Source organism: Lathyrus oleraceus, chromosome 2 (assembly GCF_024323335.1).
Source record: "Lathyrus oleraceus cultivar Zhongwan6 chromosome 2, CAAS_Psat_ZW6_1.0, whole genome shotgun sequence".
Lineage (NCBI taxonomy): Eukaryota > Viridiplantae > Streptophyta > Magnoliopsida > Fabales > Fabaceae > Lathyrus > Lathyrus oleraceus.
Genome location: NC_066580.1, coordinates 337,755,374 through 337,778,227, shown reverse-complemented (window position 1 = coordinate 337,778,227; position 22,854 = coordinate 337,755,374).

The following is a 22,854-nucleotide window of genomic DNA, read 5'->3' as shown; positions in this document are numbered from 1 at the left end:
TTCATTGTTCTCTAGTACATCAACTAAGTGTTGTTCATTCCCATGAATGAACCCTCCGCTACGGAAACTGAGTTGCATCTTTTCAGATCTAACGGTTGACGAGCCCTTCTGGAACCCCAAACCAGTTCTTCCCTTGTTGTCGGCGACCTCTACCACACGCCCCCACTGATCAACATGACCTTCTTCAACAATCTTCTGCGCATCTTTCAGAGAGGACATAGGTGCCCTAACTCTCTTCTTAGCCGCAATAGATAAGGCTTGGAATGGTGTTCCAACCTCATCCTCAGCTTCGACATATGAAAAAGATGACAGATGGCTGATCAACAGTGCTTTCTCACCTCCAACGATCACCAACTTGCCATTCTTGACAAATTTGAGCTTCTGGTGCAGAGTGGAAGTAACAGCTCCTGCTTCGTGAATCCATGGCCTTCCCAATAAACAGCTGTAGGCCGGGTGAATATCCATTACTTGGAAAGTAATATGAAAATCACTCGGACCTATCTTGACTGGAAGGTCCACTTCTCCAATGACAGTCTTGCGAGAGCCATCGAAGGCTTTGACAATTACTCCACTATACCTCATGGGAGCTCCTTGATAGGATAACTTTGATAATGTTGACTTTGGAAGCACGTTAAGTGACGACCCAGTGTCAACTAGCACGTTTGACAAAGCATCTTCTTGCAATTCATCGAAATATGCAAAGCCAGATTATGATTTCTTCCCTCCTCAGGGAGTTCTTCATCACAAAAACTCAAATTATTGCATGAAGTGATGTTGGCTACAATATGATCAAATTGAGCCACAATAACATCTTGCTCCACATATGCCTGTTCAAGAACTCTCTGGAGTGCTTCTCTGTGCGCTTCAGAATTTAAGAGCAGAGACAACACGAAACTTTTTGAGGGAGTCTGGAGCAACTGCTCAACCACGTTAAATTCACTCCTCTTGATCAGTCGGAGTACCTCATCATCATCACTATTGGCTTTCAAATTGCTGGAATCTCCAGACTTATTCTTTGAACAGCCCACTGGATCTACATTAGGCACCTCCGCCTTCTTACCAACAATCAATTCTTCTTTGTTCTCCGGGAACACCGATCCAAAAACTCGACCACTGTGGGTCACCTTCGTAACATATGCAATGCTCACTACTAAACTGGTCGTAGGCAACGGAACCTCTTGACCTTTCTCTATCATCGTAGCATTGTATTGATACGGTACATCCTTATCAGATGCATACGGGACTGGGCCCACCAACCGTATTACCAACGGCGAAACTGATCTATTGCTAACATTCTTGCTATTGCTACTATCATACTGGATCACCAACCGCTATGGTTGCTTGAAAACGGGAATAATGACATTAACATCGTCATCTACATGACGGGATTGACAAATCTGAATCATGCCTTCATCCATTAAGCGCTGGATGTCCTTTTTCCACCATAACACACCCTCTTGGGTTCACACTACAAATATCACAACCTTCGTGATCATGTTCACAGTCACTTACCATACAGATGTCTTTGTGCATTTGCACCAAAGATCTTCGGATAAACTGGACATCAAAAACCTTAAATTCACCTGGACAGCCGTCTACCATGTTCACTGAGGTATTCCCATGAGCGGGCAAAGGATTAGCTTTCACATTAGGCGCGCGGTCTTCAAAAGACACCATGTCACTCTTCATAAGCTTTTGCGCCTCATACTTCAGCGGATAACAGTTCTCAATATCATGCCCAGGTGCACCCTGGTGAAAAGCACAACGAAGTTCAGGTTTATACCACCATGGAAGTGGTTCTGGTATCTGTGGTGGGTTCCTCGATTGAATCAAATTCTTGAGGACTAAAGATGGGTACAATTCGACATATGACATAGGAATTGGGTCGAAAGAGACCTTCTTCCTCTTGAAGTTCTGTTGCTGGTGATGATTGTTGTTGGAACTGTTGTTGTTGCGGTTGTTGTTGATATTGATTTTGGTACTGATGTTGTTGTTGTTGTTGAATTGGTGTTGTTTGTTGGTTGGAGAATACTGGAATGACGGATGATACTTGATGATGATGGTGACGGGGTAGTGGATTTCTTCTGGTTTGAGGCCTCCTCTGCCTCCCACTACTTATTGCATTTGTTTCGTTATCCTTCCTCTTGCTGAAATTGCTCCAATACTTCTTGCTAGTCGACGCCTCCTCTTTTGACAATTGTCCTTCACGGACCCACTCTTCAAGTATCATCCCCATATTTACCATTTCGGTAAAATCACTGGGGGCACTGGCAATCATTCGTTCATAGTAAAATGAACTCAGGGTTTTGAGAAAGTTTTTTGTCATCTCCTTATCCTCCAAAGGAGGAGTGATCTGGGCAGCCAACTCCCTCCAACGCTGGGCATACTCCTTGAATGTCTCCTTATCTTTCTGAGACATGAACCTCAACTGGTCCCTATTCGGCGCTATATCCACGTTGCACTTGTACTGTTTCACAAAAGCCTCACCTAGATCGTTGAAAGTGCAGATGCTTGCACTATCTAGCCCCATATACCATCGGAGTGCAACACCTGTCAGGCTATCCTGAAAATAGTGAATCAGCAGTTGATCATTATCTGTCTGGGTTGACATCTTGCAGGCATACATCACAAGATGACTGAGTGACAAGAGTTCCCTTTATACTTCTCAAAGTCAGGCACTTTGAATTTCACAGGGATTTTGACATTGGGCACTAAGCACAGTTCAACGACGCTCTTTCCAAACAGATCTTTGCCTCTCAGCGTTTTCAGTTCCTTGCGCAACTCAAGGAATTGGTCCTTCATCTCATCCATCTTCTCATTGACGTCCGGGTCCTCAGATGGCTCGGAGTGATAGATGGTGTCTTCTACATGCGGCAAAGTATGCATAACGGGAGGTGGCACAGACATGACTGAGCTAGATGTCGGCATGGAATCAAAAGTGGGAGCGAAACCCTCTGGCACAAAATTAGGTGGCATTCTCCAAGGGAATCCAGCAGGCAGATTCGGAGCGAAGTGGGCGGTGGCAGCAGGCACAGTAGAAGTAACCACTTCAGAAATGACAGTCCTCGCGGGAGGAGTTGCAGGAGTTGGAGAAGCTTGGCTCTGGGCAGCAAGAACTGACTCCATCATGGCAGTCAGCTGGGCAATCTCCTCTTTCAAGTATCGGTTCTCTTGCTCAAGGTGTTCCATGATCTTTGGACGATTAGCTCTGGTGTTGTACTAGTGAGTCATCTTGGCTAAAGCACAGAAGAACACCAATCAGACACCTGGCAAAAACCTGCTTATGCAAATGATGCATGAAATGCAATGTTTGATCATTTTTATTTCCAAGGAACTTACTATATCATTTGCAAATATATATAAATTGAAATGGCAATTGCAATAATTTGATATGACAAAAAATCTCTTTTTATTTATATAAATTGGAAGGATTACACTGAGTACAGTTTCAGAAACCAAAATAAAAGATACAAGAGAAAAGGAGACTAGTCATCCTAAGGATCCCTAACAACAATGTCAGAAGATCGGGCTGAAGGCGCATACTTCCTTCGAATGCGACGGATCCTGGTCTCAAAAGAAGCGTTCATATGAGTTTTCTCGAGGACAAGCTGGTCGACAATCTTCTTCCAAGCAACGGAAGGCTGGGGCATGCTAGAAGATGAAACCTCTAGCTCTCTCCGTCTCTTCGTCACTCGGTCTTCAAGTAGCTCAATCAGTGCGTCTTTGTCCTTAGACTCCAATAGCAACTCTTCATGCTTTTTGCTCAAAGCATGGAAACGCTCTTCCCACAGATCTTTCTCTTGCTTCATCTTGGTGAGCGCGTCTTCCAACTCCTCTACATCCTGGTTAGGGAGAGTTAATGGATCAACCACAACCATAGACATAGGTCTTTCGCACGGATAAGGCATCTTCAACTCCATAGCTCTCTTCTTCACCTAAAGAGTGTAAGCTTCCAAAGCTACACAGTTGCACGGACCAAGCTCGGATCTTCCTTTCCTATGCACATTATGCCAAGCATGCACAATCTTCTGCTTCAAATGTTGGGGATCTTTACCCTCTTGATAGAAAAGACCTTCTAACAACATGTTATTAGGCTTGTCTCTCAAGGGGAACCCAAGTTAACGACGAGCCAAAGCAGGGTTGTAGCTAATTCCTCCTTGTGTACCCATGAGAGGCACATTAGAGAATTCACCACAACTATCAATAATCTCTACACTGCTTAAAGACGGGTTATACCAAACTATATCATCATTAGTGAGATACATAAGTCTCTGAGACCACCTTAGACATTGTTTGTTCTCCACAAAAGCAGGCGTCTGAGGCAAGTGGGAAATAAACCACTTGTACAGAAGAGGAATGCAACAGACAATCGTTCCACCACCTTTAGAATTCCTTAGATGCAAAGAGAAATACATATCACCCAACAAAGTAGGCACGGGATTCCCAATCAAGAAAAGTCTAATGGCGTTAACATCAACAAAATCGTCAATGTTAGGGAACAAAGCTAATCCATAGATGAGCAACACAAAGATAGCTTCAAAAGCATCCACACTACCATCTTGAGCAAAAGTGGTAGCTTCCTTGATGAGGAAAACATATGGCAACCCAAATAATCCTCATTTCTTCCCCCAATGAGCCTCTATCTCAAACTTCTTCAAGTGAAGAGCTTCAGCAATAATACTATATCGGGGAATCTCCTCCAATCCACTAAAAGGCACTCTACTAGAAACAGGTATCCCCAAAAGATGAGAATACTCCTCCAAGGTAGGCACAAGCTGAAAATCTGGGAAAGTGAAACAATGGTAGAGAGGATCATAGAACTGCACCAATACACTCAAGAGTCCTTCAACTACATCAGTAGACAAAATGGACAGAAGCTTCCCATGGCGTTGTTTGAAGTCCAAGGGATCTAATATAAAAGATGCTAGCTTCCTTAACTCTTTCAAGTCGGGACATCTGAAACTTTACTTCTTAGTGTTCCTTCGTCCATAATCCATGGTCTGAAAATATTTGCAAATGACACCTTAGTTCCTTGAAATTTTTGTGTGATGAATGTTATGATGCGCATGAAATGCATGAATACAAAAATCACAAGTAAGGGATCACACACAAGGCAAACAAAGGTCAAGGGATGAATCAAGTCACTGTCAAGATCAATCATCCATTTTGGTGGATTATGGTTTACACCTTATCAACACCCAAGTTCCATTGGTATTGACAAGACTTGATTGGATCAACCAAGAATCAAGGGTTTGTTGCAAGTCACGAGCATGGAGTCTGGGTTAGAACCATCCCAAAGGAGTGAACTAAGGGTAAAAACCTGTAGATCATGTTCTAAAAAGTTCCTAGAGTCTTAATTTCATCTATCGGATATTACAGGTTAAGATGGCTGACTCATCGACCTATAATATTCTCAAGAGAAACTCGTCTGAGTGTAGTATCGTGTAACAACTGTTATCAAGTCTACACTTGAATAGTTTCTGCACTACGTCCTAAATAGGCCAAGATAGGTTAGGTGTTCTAAGGTCCTTAGCTTCTCAGACCCAATTAGAAATAGTCATGCCTAACCACAAATACTTGTGTGACATTTTCAAATCCAAAGGAGTCTCCACTGAGCAGATGGATCTCAAGCCAACTTGTTAATGACTACTCCACACAAGTCGAACATGACTATACCATCCTCCTATCTTAATTGCACTCAAGTTCGGGTTAGAACTTATCTCGCCACTCAGAGATCACCAAGCACAACAAGCAGATTATATCACACATACATATATATAAACATCACAGATATACAAATATATTCACACAAAAAGTAGGCTAAACCCATTGGAGACTACTCCCCAGCAGAGTCGCCACTTAATTTCTGTAGCGGGAAATTCATGATCATCAAGCTATTGACAAGCTAGAGATCAATTAACAAGAGTCGCCACCGCTCTTTTATTGTTTCCAAGGGAAAAGGGAAAAAGTACGAACAAAACCCAAATAGTAAGAAGTTTTCAAATAAAAACTAACAAAAATCAGAAATCACATGTAAGGGGGTTGGTTACACAGAGGGAAGGTGTTAGCACCCAAAGTGTCCTAGGTACTCCTAGGGAGCCCTTTTTGTGTTCATATGTACTTGGTATAAAGTGATGTTTACAAACAAATAGAATGGAGGGATGAGAAAAGAATCGATTAATTATATTTTTGTGTTTGACAAGACCTTCGGTCTTGTGCCTACGTACCAACATAAAAATGAGGGATCAAGACCTCGTAGTTCGAGCTAGAAATTTCAAAGTGAGTATGTTGGTTTTAACAAAGATTAAGCTTGAAAGGCACAAAGGCCTAAAATGATTTGAATGAGTTAGTTCTTTTTGGCTTTTTTGAAAGTTTAAGTCAAGTATGATTAAGTTTATTTACAAATTTGATTTAAGAAGATGAGTTTGAAAGTGCAATGGCATAAGGCCAAAGTTTCTATCTTTTTTAAAGGGGTCAAAGTTTAGAACAAAAATAGTTCACATAAAGAAGATTTTGAAAAGGGAGGGAGATATTTTGAAATTAAAGAAATTGGGGAGGAGATAAAGAGACTACCCTGCACAAAATTTAAAAGTTTAAAGTTGAAAAGATCTGACCAAATGGGAGCGATCCAATAGACAAGTATGTCAATAGAAACCCAAAATTCCATTGGACTTTTTAGAATCAAGCAACACATAAATGCACAATTATATCAATCTTGCAGAGCAAAGGCATCAAATAAATATGGCCTCATCTAAGCTTATCCACTTCAATGATCTTCTTCAAAAGAGCCTATGTAGCAGATGAATTCCACAAGTCACAGGTTCAACATAAGAACTTATCAATGATCAATGTTGCAGATGAATCTGGAGAGGTCTTGAATGATGTATCAGATGAATTCAAATTGTAAGTCTTTGGTTCTTCAACAAATTGGATATTGGCCAAGTCCATTAGCAAAGGAATGTTGCCTAAGTTATAAGTCCAATTGGGGGGAGATCAAACAACAGTCCACTCAAAAGTCTTTTAGGGTTTTTGTTATTATTATGTGCATTAATGGTCAAAGACCAATCAAACAAACAAAGCAACAAAGTATATCACACAATATGGCCCAAGTGGACAAAGTGAAAATCGCATAAACATAAACAATTAAAATGATATGTACAATAACAAATGATAATAGAACAATAAAAGTAAATTGCATTAAAAGTAAAAGCTTGAAAGTAAAAGTTAATGGTTAGTAAGTCAATAGTTAGTTTTGTTTGCTTTTTGATTTCAAGACATTCTTTGGAGAACACTCCACCCACTTGCCACAAGTATGAATCCTTGAACCAAAACATCTTCCAAAGGAAGGAAAGAAGGCCAAGTTTCCACACAATACCATGGAAGAGGGGAGACTTACAATCTCACTAACTATAATGCTTATGCCTTTTATGTCACAAATTTAGCACTATGTTAAGCAATCGTAATTGGACTTATTTAGAAGTCACAACTATTTGAGGTCGGACAATAGGCTTTTGGTGTTAATGCATGTTGGAGACATAGTATTAAGAACTATGCTCATTAAACATACCACACACAAAAATATGCAAAAGGTGTGACCTAATCTCATCCATAATCATGTTAATCTTTCAATCAACTAGCATTAGGATTTTGAGATATCATTGGCTAATTGAAAATGAATGGATGAATAAAGGGAATTAAATAAAGAGGGAAAAGGATGAATGAGATCACAAATTGGTCAAAGGAGGACTTTTACCAAATTAATATTATTCATTCATTTTGGGAGATGGAATGTACATTCCATCAATCCCCTAAATCCAATAATATTAACTTGACAAAGTCAAATCAACCTTGACCAAGGCCCAACAACAAATAAGAAACTCAACTAAGTCAATACAAATGGTCAACACAATTAAAATGACATTTATTCAATTAAAAATATTAAAATAATGCATTAAATTCAAATATGTTTTGTCCAAATCCTAAAATCTCATCAAAACACCAAATAAATTGCCATGAGATTTATCATAGGTCAAACAAGGTCAAAGGACCTTGGATAAAAAATTTCATAATTTTTGGACACTTAAAAATATTTTTAAACAATTAAAAACAAATGAAAAATCATATAATTCATAAAAAATATTAATAATGATCCAAAAAATAATTTTAATTCAGAATATGAAATAGAAAAATATTTGAATTTTTTTGGTGAAAGTCCCATATTTTTTGGATCAATATTAAATTTATTATGAATTATTGAAGAAAATGGAATTAAAATGGAAATCAGAAAATGCTAAAATACGTGGACCATCAGATCTCCCTCATTAATTGAGGTGGCAGATCTGATGATCCACACCGCGCGTTCCACCAATGCATCAGTCAATTGCGCTGCAAACATGTTAATCAAAAGGAACGGCTGAGATTATAACGTGAGAAATGGATCACACAGTCTAGACCAAAGACAACTCATCACCGGAGCCAGAGCTCCGGTTGTCTTCTCCGGCGAGCTTCGCCGGACTGGTCATCATGAACCATCACCAAAATTTCAACCAGGGACATGATTTTAAAGAGAAAACATCACTGAGCACGAATATCACCTCCATTTCTTCCAATTCCAACTATATTGAGAGATATGTGGAATTGAAAAATGAGGTTCATGATCTGAGTTGCTTCGATTTGAACTCAAAGCAACTCAAACACCTTGCCTACATTGGTAGGACTTCAGCCAACACAATAATCAAGAGAATTAAGCAAGAAATAAGGAGAATCGAAGAGATCAAATTTTCTGCAAATTACCTTCAATGGAGGTCTGAGCTTGCTAGATCTTGATTTGAATCGTGCTTTGCTTCACTTCAATTGCTTGCAGAAGAGGAAAGGAAAGGCTTAGAATCAATGGACTCCTGGAGAATTGAATTCCAAAACAGTGGAGATTCAAGCTCAAATTCAACTGAATTTTTCAGGTTTATCCTCTTAGTATGAAGGGTTTTCTATGGGGATTTAAAGCTGGCGCAAGGTGTGTGTCATTTCTGAGCATAAGCAACTGTATTTATAGGGGAATTGGATGATATTTGCACATTCACTTTTACTTTCCAATTTTGGCAAAATGATGCAAGCATGGTGCATGGGCGCGCATAGGCCCATGAAATGATTGTTTGAAGGTCCAAAATGAAGTTCAGATGTATTGGAGATGGATTGGATTGCAAGGCAATTGAACATTGTTGTTTGAAGTTTGATCCATGACACATGATACCAGCCTATTTAAGCCATGCATAGCCTATGCATTTCTCATCCAAAATGCATGAATTTTAGCTCTTTGGAAAGGTGAGATCAAGAGGAAAAAGTTTGATGTTGAACACTTTTTCATTTGGAGCTTGGAACTTGGAGATATTTGAGGTGGAAGTTTGGAAAAATTTGACATATCAATTTTTTTTTAAGTGTCAAGCCATATGTCTCAGTAGTCCACCTTGCTTAACTTTTTATAGGAGCTTTAAATGAGAAACTTGTCTTCATAAAAGTTGTATCTATCTTAAAGACCTTTAAAATGGTCACCAATTTCATGTCATTTGGACTTGAAATGATAGAGTTATGCATTTTTGAAGTCTGGCAAAATCACTTGATCAATGGTATAGGTCAAAAGTGACCTATAATGTAGCCTCATATCACATGTTCAAAGAAGTTGAATTAGCTCTCACTCCAAACATAAAAGTTTAAGTAGACACATTTAATTTGATTGTGAAACTTGGAAATATTTCATCTCATAAAAATTGAGCAGGTTATGGCCTTGGGAAGTTGACTTTCAAATTAGGGTTTAGACAAAATGACCTATAATGTTTCAACATAGAAAATGATTTTCCCAATCAAAACTAGCTCTAGGTCTCAACATAAAAGTTGTTTATAATGCCATTTAGAGTAAGTTTTCTATTGAAATCATTTTCATATGGTGAAAATTGTAGGAGATAGGGTCTAGGGAGACCCAGTTTTGATCAGATGAACTCATCTGGCCAACCACCATCAACTAACTTGTTAACTTCCAATTCTATTGACTTTCTTGGCTCATGGTAGATCATATATGCATAAGATGATGAATTTTGAAATGTACCTTGATAAATTTGATCAATTGGTGAGATAACTTATTGGAGAAGTTACTCAAGATACCTAGTCAAACTAGGGTTTCCAAGGCAAATCACCCTCAAACTCTTGAATAAATCTTGATCAATATAACATGTAGAAGAAATTAGGGCTCATATATGATGTTCATAACCATTCTTGAATCAATTCTTGATTGTGCTCTTTGTTCGTGAGGGTCTCAAACCCTAGATGTGATCAATGAATCAATGAGATCATGCCCCTACATACAAAAGAGTTAGATAGATACAAAGACATATTTTTGGTATTTTGGTTAGTAAAATGACAATATACAAGTATGATATGATCACAAAGTGCTTGGTGATATCTCCCAAAACAAACCCAATGAAAAAGGGGGAAGGAGGATGCCAAGGTATGATCCCAATGCTTATGCTTATGATGAGATTGCATGAGGGATCTTAGGGTCAAAATTGGGGTCTTACAAACGGCATATAATCTGATTCTTGATAAACCTTGCAACAACTTGCTTGGTTACATTTGCATACGATGCCACTTCAACCCATTTTATGAAGTAGTCAATTGCCACTAGAATGAAACGATGTCCATTCGAAGATTTGGGCTCAATCATCCCAATCATATCAATTCCCCACATGGAAAAGGGCCATGGGGAAGAGATAACATTCAATAGTGTCGGAGGAACATGAATCTTATCAGCATAAATTTGACACTTGTGGCACTTCTTCACAAACTTGCAACAGTCAGATTCCATTGTCATCTAATAGTAACCTGCTCGCAACATCTTCTTCGCCATTGCATGTCCATTGGAATGAGTACCAAAGGAACCTTCATGTACTTCAGTCATCAATAAGTCTGCTTCATGTCTATCCGCGCATCTGAGTAAAACCATGTCGAAGTTTCTCTTGTACAGTATATCACCATTCACGTAGAAATTACCGGCTAATCTTCTCAAAGTCTTCTTATCTTTCAAAGATGCCCCAAGCGGGTAAATCTGACTTTGGAGGAAACATTTGATGTCGTAATATCATGGCTTCTCTTCTTTGATCTCTTCAACAACAAACACATGAGCTGGCCTATCAAGACACATCACATACAAATTGGGAACTTCATTCCAATACTTCACTACAATCATTGATGGTAACGTTGCAAGAGCATCTGCCATCCGGTTCTCATCTCGAGGGATATGATGAAACTCAACTTCTGTAAAGAAAGTTGAAATCCTCCTCTCATAATCTCTATATGGTATTAAACCGGGTTGATTTGTCTCCCATTCACCTTTGATCTAATTCACAACCAAAGCTGGATCTCCAAAGACATCAAAATACTTGATTCTGAGATTCATGGCCTCTTTAAGCCCCATAATGCAAGCTTCATATTCTGCCATATTGTTTGTACATTTGAAAGTCAATCTAGATGTAAATGGTAGATGCGCGCCTTGAGAAGTAATAATCACTGCCCCAATGCCATTTCCATATTGATTAACAGCTCCATCAAATACCATTCCCCAACGGGAACCAGGTTCTGGCCCCTCTTCAAGCAATGGTTCATCACAATCTTTCATTTTCAAGTACAATATCTCTTCATCAGGAAAATCATACTGCACTGACTGATTATCTTCAATTGGTTGGTGAGCCAAATGGTCAGCAAAGATATTACCTTTGATTGCTTTCTGAGATCGGTATTCGATATCATACTCTGATAACAACATCTGCGAACGGGAAATCCTCCCAGTTAAAGCAGGATTCTCAAATATATACTTGATTGGATCCATTTTGGATATCAACCAAGTGGTATGATTCAACATATACTGACGGATACGCTTAGCAGCGCAAGCCAATGCGCACCAAGTCTTCTCAAGCATAGAATACCGAGTCTCACAGTCGGTGAACTTCTTACTGAGGTACTAAATTACAAATTCTTTCTTCCCGGTCTCATCTTGCTGACCAAGAACACAACCCATACTATCTTCGAGCACATACAAATACATGATCAACGACCTTCCTTCAACAAATGGAGACAAAATCGAAGGTTCAAGCAAATATTCTTTGATACTATCAAATGCTTTCTGGCAGTCTTCGATCCAATCACAAAACTGATCTTTCCGAAGAAGCTTGAATATAGGGGCACATGTGGCAGTCATGTGGGAAATGAATCTGGAAATATAATTCAAGCGGCTGAGAAAACCTCTGACTTGCTTCTCAGTTTTAGGCGCAAGCATTTCTTGTATTGCTTTGACCTTGGCTGGATCAACTTCAATACCCTTCTCACTGATAATAAAGCCCAACAACTTACCAGAACGAACACCAAATGTACACTTATTGGGATTCAAGCGGAGTTTATACTTCCTCAAATGCTGGAATAACTTCAATAAATGCTCAACATGTTCCTCTTCATCAATCGATTTTGCAATCATGTCATTGACATATACTTCAATCTCTTTATGCATCATATCATTAAAAAGAGTAGTCATTGCTCTCTGGTAAGTTGCACCAGCATTCTTTAAACCGAAAGGCATCACTCTATAACAGAATGTTCCCCAGGGCGTAATGAATGTGGTCTTCTCCATATTTTCGGGTGCCATCTTGATCTTATTATATCCAGAAAATCCATCCATAAACGAAAAGACTTTGAATTTAGCAGTATTGTCTACCAACATATCAATGTGTGGCAAAGGGAAATCATCTTTCAGACTGGCTTTACTCAAATCTCTATAGTCGACACACATGCAGACTTTTCCATCTTTCTTCGGCACGGGCACAATATTGGCCACCCATTGCGGACACTCAACAGTTATAAGGAAACCGACATCAATCTGCTTCTGCACTTCCTCTTTGATTTTCACAGCCATATCAGGATGCGTCCTTCTCAACTTCTGCTTGACTGGTGGGCATTCTGGCTTCAACAAAAATCTATGCTCTACATCCAACCCAGGCATGTCTTGATAAGACCAAGCAAACACATCTGAATATTCTTGAAGAAGATCAATCAACCCCTTTTTAGCATCTGGACACAGTCGAGACCCAATCTTGACTTCCTTCACATCATCTTTAGAACCCAAGTTGACTAGCTCAATCTGCTCTACAAACGGCTGAATAATCTTTTCATCTTGCTCAAGCAGACGAGACAATTCATCACTCACTTCTTCATCACTTTCCTCCTCGGTCTCAAACACAGGGAATTCAGAATTTGGAGAAGGAGAAGGATCATTGTATTCAATGGGGTTAGGAACCAACCTGCATAATGATTTGATATTTTGATTTTAGAGAACTGAATTGGTGACCAAATATTATGCAGATGGACAATTATATTGTTTATTTATGTTTTTTTTGTGATTACCATTTTTAGAATAAAGCAAAAAGTAAAAACAAACATCAAAGATGTGGATGAATAGAATTAATTTTATTGATGATCAATTTAAAATGCCCAAACAATGTTCACTTCTCCCTTAGGCATAGGATTTTAAAATATAAAAGCAATTACTTAGATCGATGCAAAATAACAGGAATATCAACGACAGTCCAATTATTGCATGTCCTTCCATGCGTTACAAAGTTGGTGCAGTCTTCCTCTTCGCTATCCTCTAGCACAACATCTAAGTGTTGTTCATTGCCATGAATGAACCCTCCGCTACGGAAGCTAAGTTGCATATCTTCAGATCTAACAGCCGACGAGCCTTTCTGGAACCCCAGACCAGTTCTGCCTTTATTGTCAGAGACCTCTACCATGCGCCCCCACTAATCATCAGGACCTTCTTCAACAATCTTCTGAGCATCCTTCAACGAGGACATAGGTGCCGCAACTCTCTTTTCAACAGCAATAGACAAAGCTTGGAACGGAGTCACAACCTTATCCTCAGCTTCAAGATACGAGAAAGATGACAGATGGCTAACTAACAACGCCTTCTCTCCTCCAACAATCACTAGCTTGCCATTCTTGACAAATTTGAGCTTCTGGTGCATAGTGGAGGTGACAGCCCCTGCCTCATGAATCCATGGCCTTCCTAATAAACAACTGTAGGCCTGGTGGACATCCATTACTTGAAAAGTAATCTGAAAATCACTCAGACCTATCTTGACTGGAAGGCCCACTTTACCAATTACTGTTTTACACGAGCCATCAAAGGCTTTGACAATTACCCCACTATATCTCATGGGCGCTCCTTGGTAAGATAGCTTCGACAAGGTTGACTTTGGAAGCACATTAAGTGAAGAACCGGTGTCAACAAGCACATTTGACAAAGCATATTCCTTACAATTCATTGAAATATGCAAAGCCATGTTATGATTTCTTCCCTCCTTAGGGAGTTCTTCATCACAGAAACTCAAATTATTGCATGAAGTGATGTTGGCCACAATGTGATCAAATTGATCCATAATAACGTCCTGCTCTACATATGCCTGTTCAAGAACTCTCTGCAGTGCTTCTCTGTGCGCTTCAGAATTTAAAAGCAGAGACAACACGGAAATCTTTGAGGGAGTTTGGAGCAATTGCTCAACCACATTAAATTCACTCCTTTTGATTAATCGGAGTACCTCATCATCCTCATTGGCTTTCAAGTTACTGGATTCACCAGACTTATCCTTCGAACAACCAACTGGTTCTATATTAGGTACCTCCACCTTCTTACCAACAATCAAATCTTCTTTACTTTCTGGGACCACCGACCCAAACACTCGACCATTGCGGGTCACCTTTGTAACATCAGCAATGCTCACCACTGAACTAGTCATAGGTAACGGGACCTCTTGACCATTCTTCACCATCGTAGCGTTATACTGGTACGGTACAGCCTTATCAGATGCGTACGGGACTGGGGCCGCTAATCGTATTACCAACGGCGATACTGATCTTTAACTGTCGTTCTTGTTGCTGCTGCTATCATACTGGATTATCAACCGCTCTTATTGCTTGAAAACGGGCACTATAACATTGACGTCGTCATCTACGTGACGGGATTGAACAATCTGGATCGTGCCTTCATCCATCAGACGCTGGATGTCCCTTTTCACTACATCACACCCTCTTGGGTTCACATGAAGAGTTCCTTGTACATCTGCAACCATAATGGTCATGTTCACATTCACTCACCATGCAGATATCCTTGTGCATCTGCACCAAAGATCTTCGGATAAACCGGACATCAAAAACCTTGAATTCACCAGGACAGCCGTCCACCATATTCACTGAAGAGTTCCCATGAGCAGGCAAAGGGTTTGCTTTCACATTTGGCGCGCGGTCCTCGAAGGACACCATACCACTCTTCATAAGCTTTTGCACCTCATACTTCAATGGCTAACAGTTTTCAATGTCATGCCCAGGTGCACCCTAATGAAAAGCACAACGAAGCTCATGTTTATACCACCAAGGAAGTGGTTCTGGGATCTGCGGCGGGTTCCTCGGTTGAATCAAGTTCTTGAGAACCAAGGATGGATAATTCTGCGTAAGACATAGGAATCGGGTCAAAAGATACCTTCTTCCTCTCAAAGTTCTGCTGCTGCTGATGATTGTTGTTGGTATTGTTGTTGTTGTAGGTGTTCATTGTTTGTTACGGTTGTTGTTGTTGTTGACGTTGATGTTGTTGTTGTTGTTGAATTGATGTTTCTTATTGATTACAAAATACTGGAATAACGGAAGATACTTGATGATGATGATGTCGACGGGGTAGTGGGTTTCTTCTGATCTGAGGCCTCCTCTGCCTCCCACTGGAAATTGCATTCGTTTCACTATCCTTCTTCTTGCTGAAACCACTGCCATACCTCTTACTCGTTGATGCCTCATATCTTGACAAATGTCCTTCTCGGACCCCTTCTTCAAGTGTCATCCCCATATGTACCATTTCGGTAAAATCACTGGGGGCACTAGCGATCATGCGTTCATAATAAAATGAACTAAGGGTTTTCAGGAAGATCTGTGTCATCTCTTTCTCCTCCAAAGGAGGAGTGATCTGGGCAGCCAACTCCCTCCATCTCTACGCGTATTCCTTGAATGTCTCTTTATCTTTCTGAGACATAGACCTCAACTGGTCTCTATCTGGCGCCATGTCCACATTATATTTGTATTGCTTCACAAAAGCCTCTTCCAAGTCGTTGAAAGTGCGGACGCTTGCACTATCCAACCCCATATACCAACGGAGTGCAACACCAGTTAAACTATCTTGGAAGTAGTGAATAAGCAATTGGTCGTTATTTGTCTGAGTTGACATCTTGCGGGAATACATCACAAGATGACTGAGCGGACAAGAGTTCCCCTTATATTTTTCAAAGTCAGGCACTGGGATCTTCACATTAGGTACCAAACACAATTCGGCAGCACTCTTCCCAAACAGATCTTTACCTCTCAGCATCTTCAATTCCTTGCGCAACTCAAGAAATTGGTCCTTTATTTCGTCCATCTTCTCATAAACATCCGGACCCTCAGACGGCTCAGAATGATAGATGGTGTCCTCTACGCGAGGTAGAGTGTGCACAACTGGAGGTGGCACGGACAAGACCGGGCTAGATGCCGACATGGAAGCAAAGGTAGGCGCAAAGCCTTCTGGCACAAAGTTGGGCGGCATTCCCCACGGGAATCCGACAAGCAGGTTTGGCGCGAAGTGGGCGGTGCCAGCAGGCACGATATAGGTAACCACTTCTGTAGTAATAGTCCTCGCAGGAGGAGTTGCAGGTGTTGGAGAAGCTTGGCTTTAAGCAACAAGAACTGACTTCATCATGGCAGTCAGTCGGGCGATCTCGTCCTTCAGCTCTCTATTCTCTTGCTCTAGGTGCTCCATAATTCTCAGATGATTGGCTTTGGTATTGTACCGGTGAGTCAGCTTGGCTAAAGCACAAAAGAAACACCAATCAGACACCTGGCAAAAACCTGCTTATACACATGATGCATGAAATGCAATGCTTGATTATTTTTATTTTCAAGGAACTTACTATATCATTTGCAAATATATAGTATTTAAATGGCAATTGAAATAATTTTATATGACCAAAAATTTATTTTTATTTATATAAATTGGAAGGATTACACTGAGTACAATTTCAGAAACCAAAATAAAAAGATACAAGAGAAAAGGAGACTAGTCATCCTAAGGATCCCTAACAACAATGTCAGAAGATCTGGATGAAGGCGCGTACTTCCTTCAAATGCGACGGATCTCGGTCTCAAAAGAAGCCTTCATCAGAGTCTTCTCGAGGACAAGCTGGTCAATAATCTTCTTCCAAGTAACAGAAGGCTGAGGTATGCTAGAAGATGAAACCTCTGGCTCTCTCTGTCTCTTTGTTACTCAGTCTTCAAGTAGCTCAATCAGTGCATCTTTGTCCTTAGACTCCAACTGCAACTCTTCACGCTTCTTGCTCAAAGCACGAAAACGATCTTCCCACATATCCTTCTCTTGCTTCATCTTGGTGAGCGCGTGTTCCAACTCCTCTACATCTTGGTTAGGGAGAGTTAATGGCTCAACCACAACCATAGACATAGGTCTTTCACAAGGATAAGGCAGGGGTAAGGAGGATTCCAAGGTATGATCCCAATGTCAATGCATATGATGAGATAGCATGAGGGATCTTAGGGTCAAAATTAGGGTCTTACAACTGCCCCTATTTAAGGATATTCTAACTGAGGAGGAGAAGGTTAAAATCTTCGTATCAACTCAGTAGAATGGGCTTAAATAACAACATTTAAAAATGAATTTTGGTCCCGAAGAGACCTCATGATGCATATGATATGAATGTAAAAGCAAACTCTCTGTGGGGAATATTGCCACAAAGGAAAAGAATTCAGTGAGACTGAAAGTCCGCATGAGCGTATTGCATTCCGTAAGGAAAACTCGCTGGGAGACAGAGACTCATAGGGGGTAAAAGAGGTTGTGCATAGGCCAGGCTACGACTTAAAAAATGCTGGGAGACTAGAGGAATTCCATAAAAATGGAAAGACTCAGCCGGGGAAACAAAAGATGTCTGCATGGGAAAAAATATATCAGAATAAAACTGAAGTACTTGAATCATGTAGGGAAGGTGATTCACTAAGGAAATACACACTCAACTCAACTGGGGAAGAAATAAACTTTAACACAGGAGGAGCATAAATCTATTATCCACTATCAGTTACTGGGTAAGGACATAATAAAGATCTGACAAATAGGACACCCGTTATCGGTTAAGATGAACATATCAAGGATGACTCACTGAGAACCGCCGAGAAGATGTATTCATTACCGGTTACTAGGTAAGAATAACCTTGCTGGGGAAGAACTGCAGGAATAGGATTTACAACTATCAATTACCGGGCAGAAAACCAAAGATGAGAATATCCGTCACCGGTTAAGGTGAACATATCAAGGATAAACTCAAAGGAAAGAAAATCCGTCACCGGTTAAGATGAACATATCAAGGATAGACTTGCATGGGGATGTTAAGGAGGATACCCGTCATCGGTTAAGATGAACATATCAAGGATAAACCACCTGAACAAAAAGTAGGAATTACATTTATTGAATGCTGGATAGAATACCATCAAAGAGAATATCCGTCACCGGCCAGGATGAACATATCAAGGATAGACTCAGGGGGGAAGAAAATATGAATTACATCTATCAGTTACTAGATAGAATACCAAAGAGAGAATATCCGTCATCGATTAAGATGAACATATCAAGGATAAGCTCTGCAAAGGGGAGAAAAGTAAGACTTACAACTATCGGTTACTGGACAGAAGATCGCAAAGAGAAGGAAATCCGTCATCGGTTAGGATGAACATATCAATGATTAAATCTCTGGGGAACAAAATAAGGATTACAACTACCTTTTTACTGGGTAGAATACCAAATATGAGAATATCTGTCATCGGTTAGGATGAACATATCAAGGATAACCTGAAAGCAGGGGAAGAAAATATCTGTCATCGGTTAGGATGAACATATCAGGGACATACTTCCTAGGGAAACATGAAAATGAATCTGCTGGGGAGAAAAGGGTTACTTTTGCCGGGTATTGGGCAAGAAGTAACAAACTGCAACCTAAGAAGAATATTACCAGTTACTAGGTAATAATCTCTTAGGGGACTCAAAGCATCTATCTAGGTAAGATCTAGAAAGAAATGGCCAAACAAGACTCAACCCAATGAGGATATAACTCAAGGGGAATGGTTCCATCCAGATAATCGACAGGGGAGGAAGCTGAAGTAATCATCATCCACGAGGAAATAACTCAATGGGTAAAGGAGAAAGGTTAAAGTCTTTCTGCTTAGGGGGCTAACACTCTATATTTGAAGGAGGACAGTAACCAATTATATGGGGATAAAATACCACCATAACAGGGATTCAAAATTACAAGAATGAATCAACAAGTGCGATAATGAAATTATATGAGTGTATATGTATATGTATATGTATATATGATGATTATGCTGACAAAACGATCGCAAAGGATACAAAGGTGTCGCAAATTTGAATCATCGATACAATTCTCAGTCAATCCACAGAAGAAGGAGACAACTTGCTGGAGAAAAGAGAGATCAACATCCTAAAGGCTCAACCTAGATGGGGAAGGAGGAGATCTGCGGAGAAAAAAACGCGTTATGATGTCTACATGGAATTTTAGGTCGACACCATATCAAATGGGAGACAACCATGCAGAGGATAAACACAAATAGCTGCTCAGAAACTAGGAGGAAACTCTGACTGGGAGCCAATCTAATGGCGATTGGTGGGGAAACCTAAGTTCTGCCGCAACCACGTGAACTGCTGAGGAAGCTTGTTCTTACTCTACTAGAGACCAAAATCGGCTGGGGAAGAACCATTAAACTCTGCAGAGGACTAATCAACCAACTCAGCTGGCTACTTCACCGGGGAAAGGTGAACAAAATCGTCCGGAGGAAATCACAAACACCGAGCGTTGAATAATGCTGTCGGGGATGAAAGAGAAATGCACCTACTGCTTGGGGAGAACTAGTAATGCTCCACACTTAGGGCTTACTGCTTTCGGACCACTGTTGATATTCCTTTTAAATGAAATCGATTGCTTAAAATTCATGCTTTTATATGTGTAAGAAAAAATGATTTTGATTTAAAATTTTAATTTAAAAAATGATCATAATAAAATTTAAATCTATTTGGTTGAAATAAATATGAGTAGGAACAATTTGATTAAAGCTCAACTTTATTTAATAGAATGGTGGCCTGTAAAAGATAAGACTCCATAGATCTTTACAAAGTTGAAAATGGTAATTTACATGGAAAAGGGTTACATTGAATACAATGATCACTAATCCTTCTACCAACTCTTGATATCCACTGTGCTCTTGGCTGCTACTGAGGGTAATGAATCAACATCGACCATTGTGCTCAAAATGTCTTCAAAACTGAAGATCAGCAGGATGCAATTACTTGCCATAATCCCTAACTTTTGCATAAATTACCCCAAGGTGGGGTAATCAATTTATTGGGATAATTATTTTCTGTTTGATGTCTCTAACTTTTTCCTGGATCGCCCTTTCGGGTTTTCAATCCACTGAGACGCTCATTTTTGCCTAAGCCTCCCTTTTGGGTTTTCAACTTAGCGAGCTAATCTTTTCTTTTTTAGGCGAAGTATTTCTTGATTGCATCTACGTTCACAGGACGAGTGAACTCTTCACCATCCATAGTTGTAAGAATCAAAGCACCACCTGAAAAGGCTCTCTTAACAACATATGGGCCTTCATAATTAGGAGTCTATTTGCCCCTAGAATCTGGTTTGAAAGATAGAATCTTCTTGAGCACAAGGTAACCTTCTCTAAACACACGAGGTTTGACCTTCTTACCAAAAGCTTTCTTCATTCTCTGCTGGTATAACTGACCGTGACACATGGCAGTCAACCTCTTCTCTTCATTCAAATTCAGCTGATTAAATCTAGTCTGACACCGTTCAGCCTCAGTCAACTTGGCTTCCATCAAGACACACAATGAAGGGATCTCAACCTCTACGGGGAGCACAACTTCCATTCCATATACAAGAGATAAAGGGGTTACCCCTGTTGAAGTGCGGATGGATGTACGATACCCGTGCAAAGCAAATGGGAGCATCTCATGCCAATCCTTATACGTCACAATCATCTTCTGAATAATCTTCTTGATGTTCTTATTTGCAGCTTCAATAACCCCATTCTTCTTGGGTTTATAGGGAGAAGAATTATGATGTGCAATCTTGAAGTCCTTGGAAAGAGCTTCCACCATATTATTGTTCAAGTTCGATCCATTATCAGTAATGATCTTAATTGGCACACCATAACGACATATGATCTGATTCTTGATAAACCTTACAACAACTTGCTTGGTTACATTTGCATACGATGTCGCTTCAACCCATTTTATGAAGTAATCAATTGCCAATCATATCAATTCCTCACATGGAGAAGGGCCAAGGGGAGGAAATGACATTCAATGGTATCGGAGGAACATGAATCTTATCTGCATAGATTTAACACTTGTGGCATTTCTTCACAAACTTGTAATAGTCAGATTCCATTGTCAGCCAATATTAATCTGCTCACAACATCTTCTTTTCCATTGCATGTCCATTGGAATGAGTACCAAAGGAACCTTCATGGACTTCAATCATCAATAGGTATGCTTCGTGTCTATCCATGCATCTGAGCAGAACCGTATCGAAATTTCTCTTGTACAACACATCACTATTCAGGTAGAAATTGTCGGCTAATCTTCTCAAAGTCTTCTTATCTTTCAAAGATACCCCAGACGGGTAGATCTGACTTTGGAGGAAACACTCGATGTCGTAATACCACGACTTTTCGTCTTTGATCTATTCAAAATACATGGGTTGGCCTATCAAGACGCATCACAGTCAAATTTTGAGGTGGAAGTTTTGAAATTTCAACATGTTGAAATTTTTTCTAAGTGTCAAGTCTCATGTTCAATTATTCCACCCTGCTTAACTTTTTATGTGAGCTCCAAATGAGAAATATGTCTTCATCAAAGTTGTAGCTATTTCAAAAACCTTCAAAATGGTCACCCATTTGACATAATTTGGATTTATAATGAGTGAGTTATGCATTTTTGAAGTTGAGGAAAATCACTTGTTCAATGGTATTGGTCCAAAATGACCTATAATGTATCCTCATATCACATGCTCATAAAATTTGATTTAGCTATCACTCCTAACATAAATGTTGAAGTAGACACATTTAATTTGATTGTGAAACTTGGAAATATTTCATCTCATAAAAATTGAGCAAGTTATGGCCTTGGGGAGTTGACTTTCAAATTAGGGTTTAAACAAAATGACCTATAATGTTTCAACATAGAAAATGACTTTCCAAACAAAATCAGCTCTAGACCTAAACATGAAAGTTGTTTAGAATGTCATTTAGAGTAACATTTCTCTTTTCACCATTTTCGTATGATGAAAATTGTAGGAGATAGGGTCTCGGGAGACCCGACTTTGATCAGATGAAATCATCTGGCCAACCACCATCAACCAACTTGCTAACTTGCTATTCTATTGACTTTTTAGGCTCATGGTAGATCATATATACATAAGATAATGAATTTTGAAGTTTCCCTTGAGAAATTTGATCAATTGGTGAAGAGGCTTGTTGAAGAAGTTACTCAAGATACTCAGATGAACTAGGGTTTCCAAGGCAAACCAACTCCAAATTCTTGAAGAAATCTTGATCAAAATAACATGTAAAGATCATTGGGACTCATATATGATGCTTAGAGACATTGTGGATCATTCCTTTGTTGTTCTCTTAGCAATGAGGGTCTTAAAC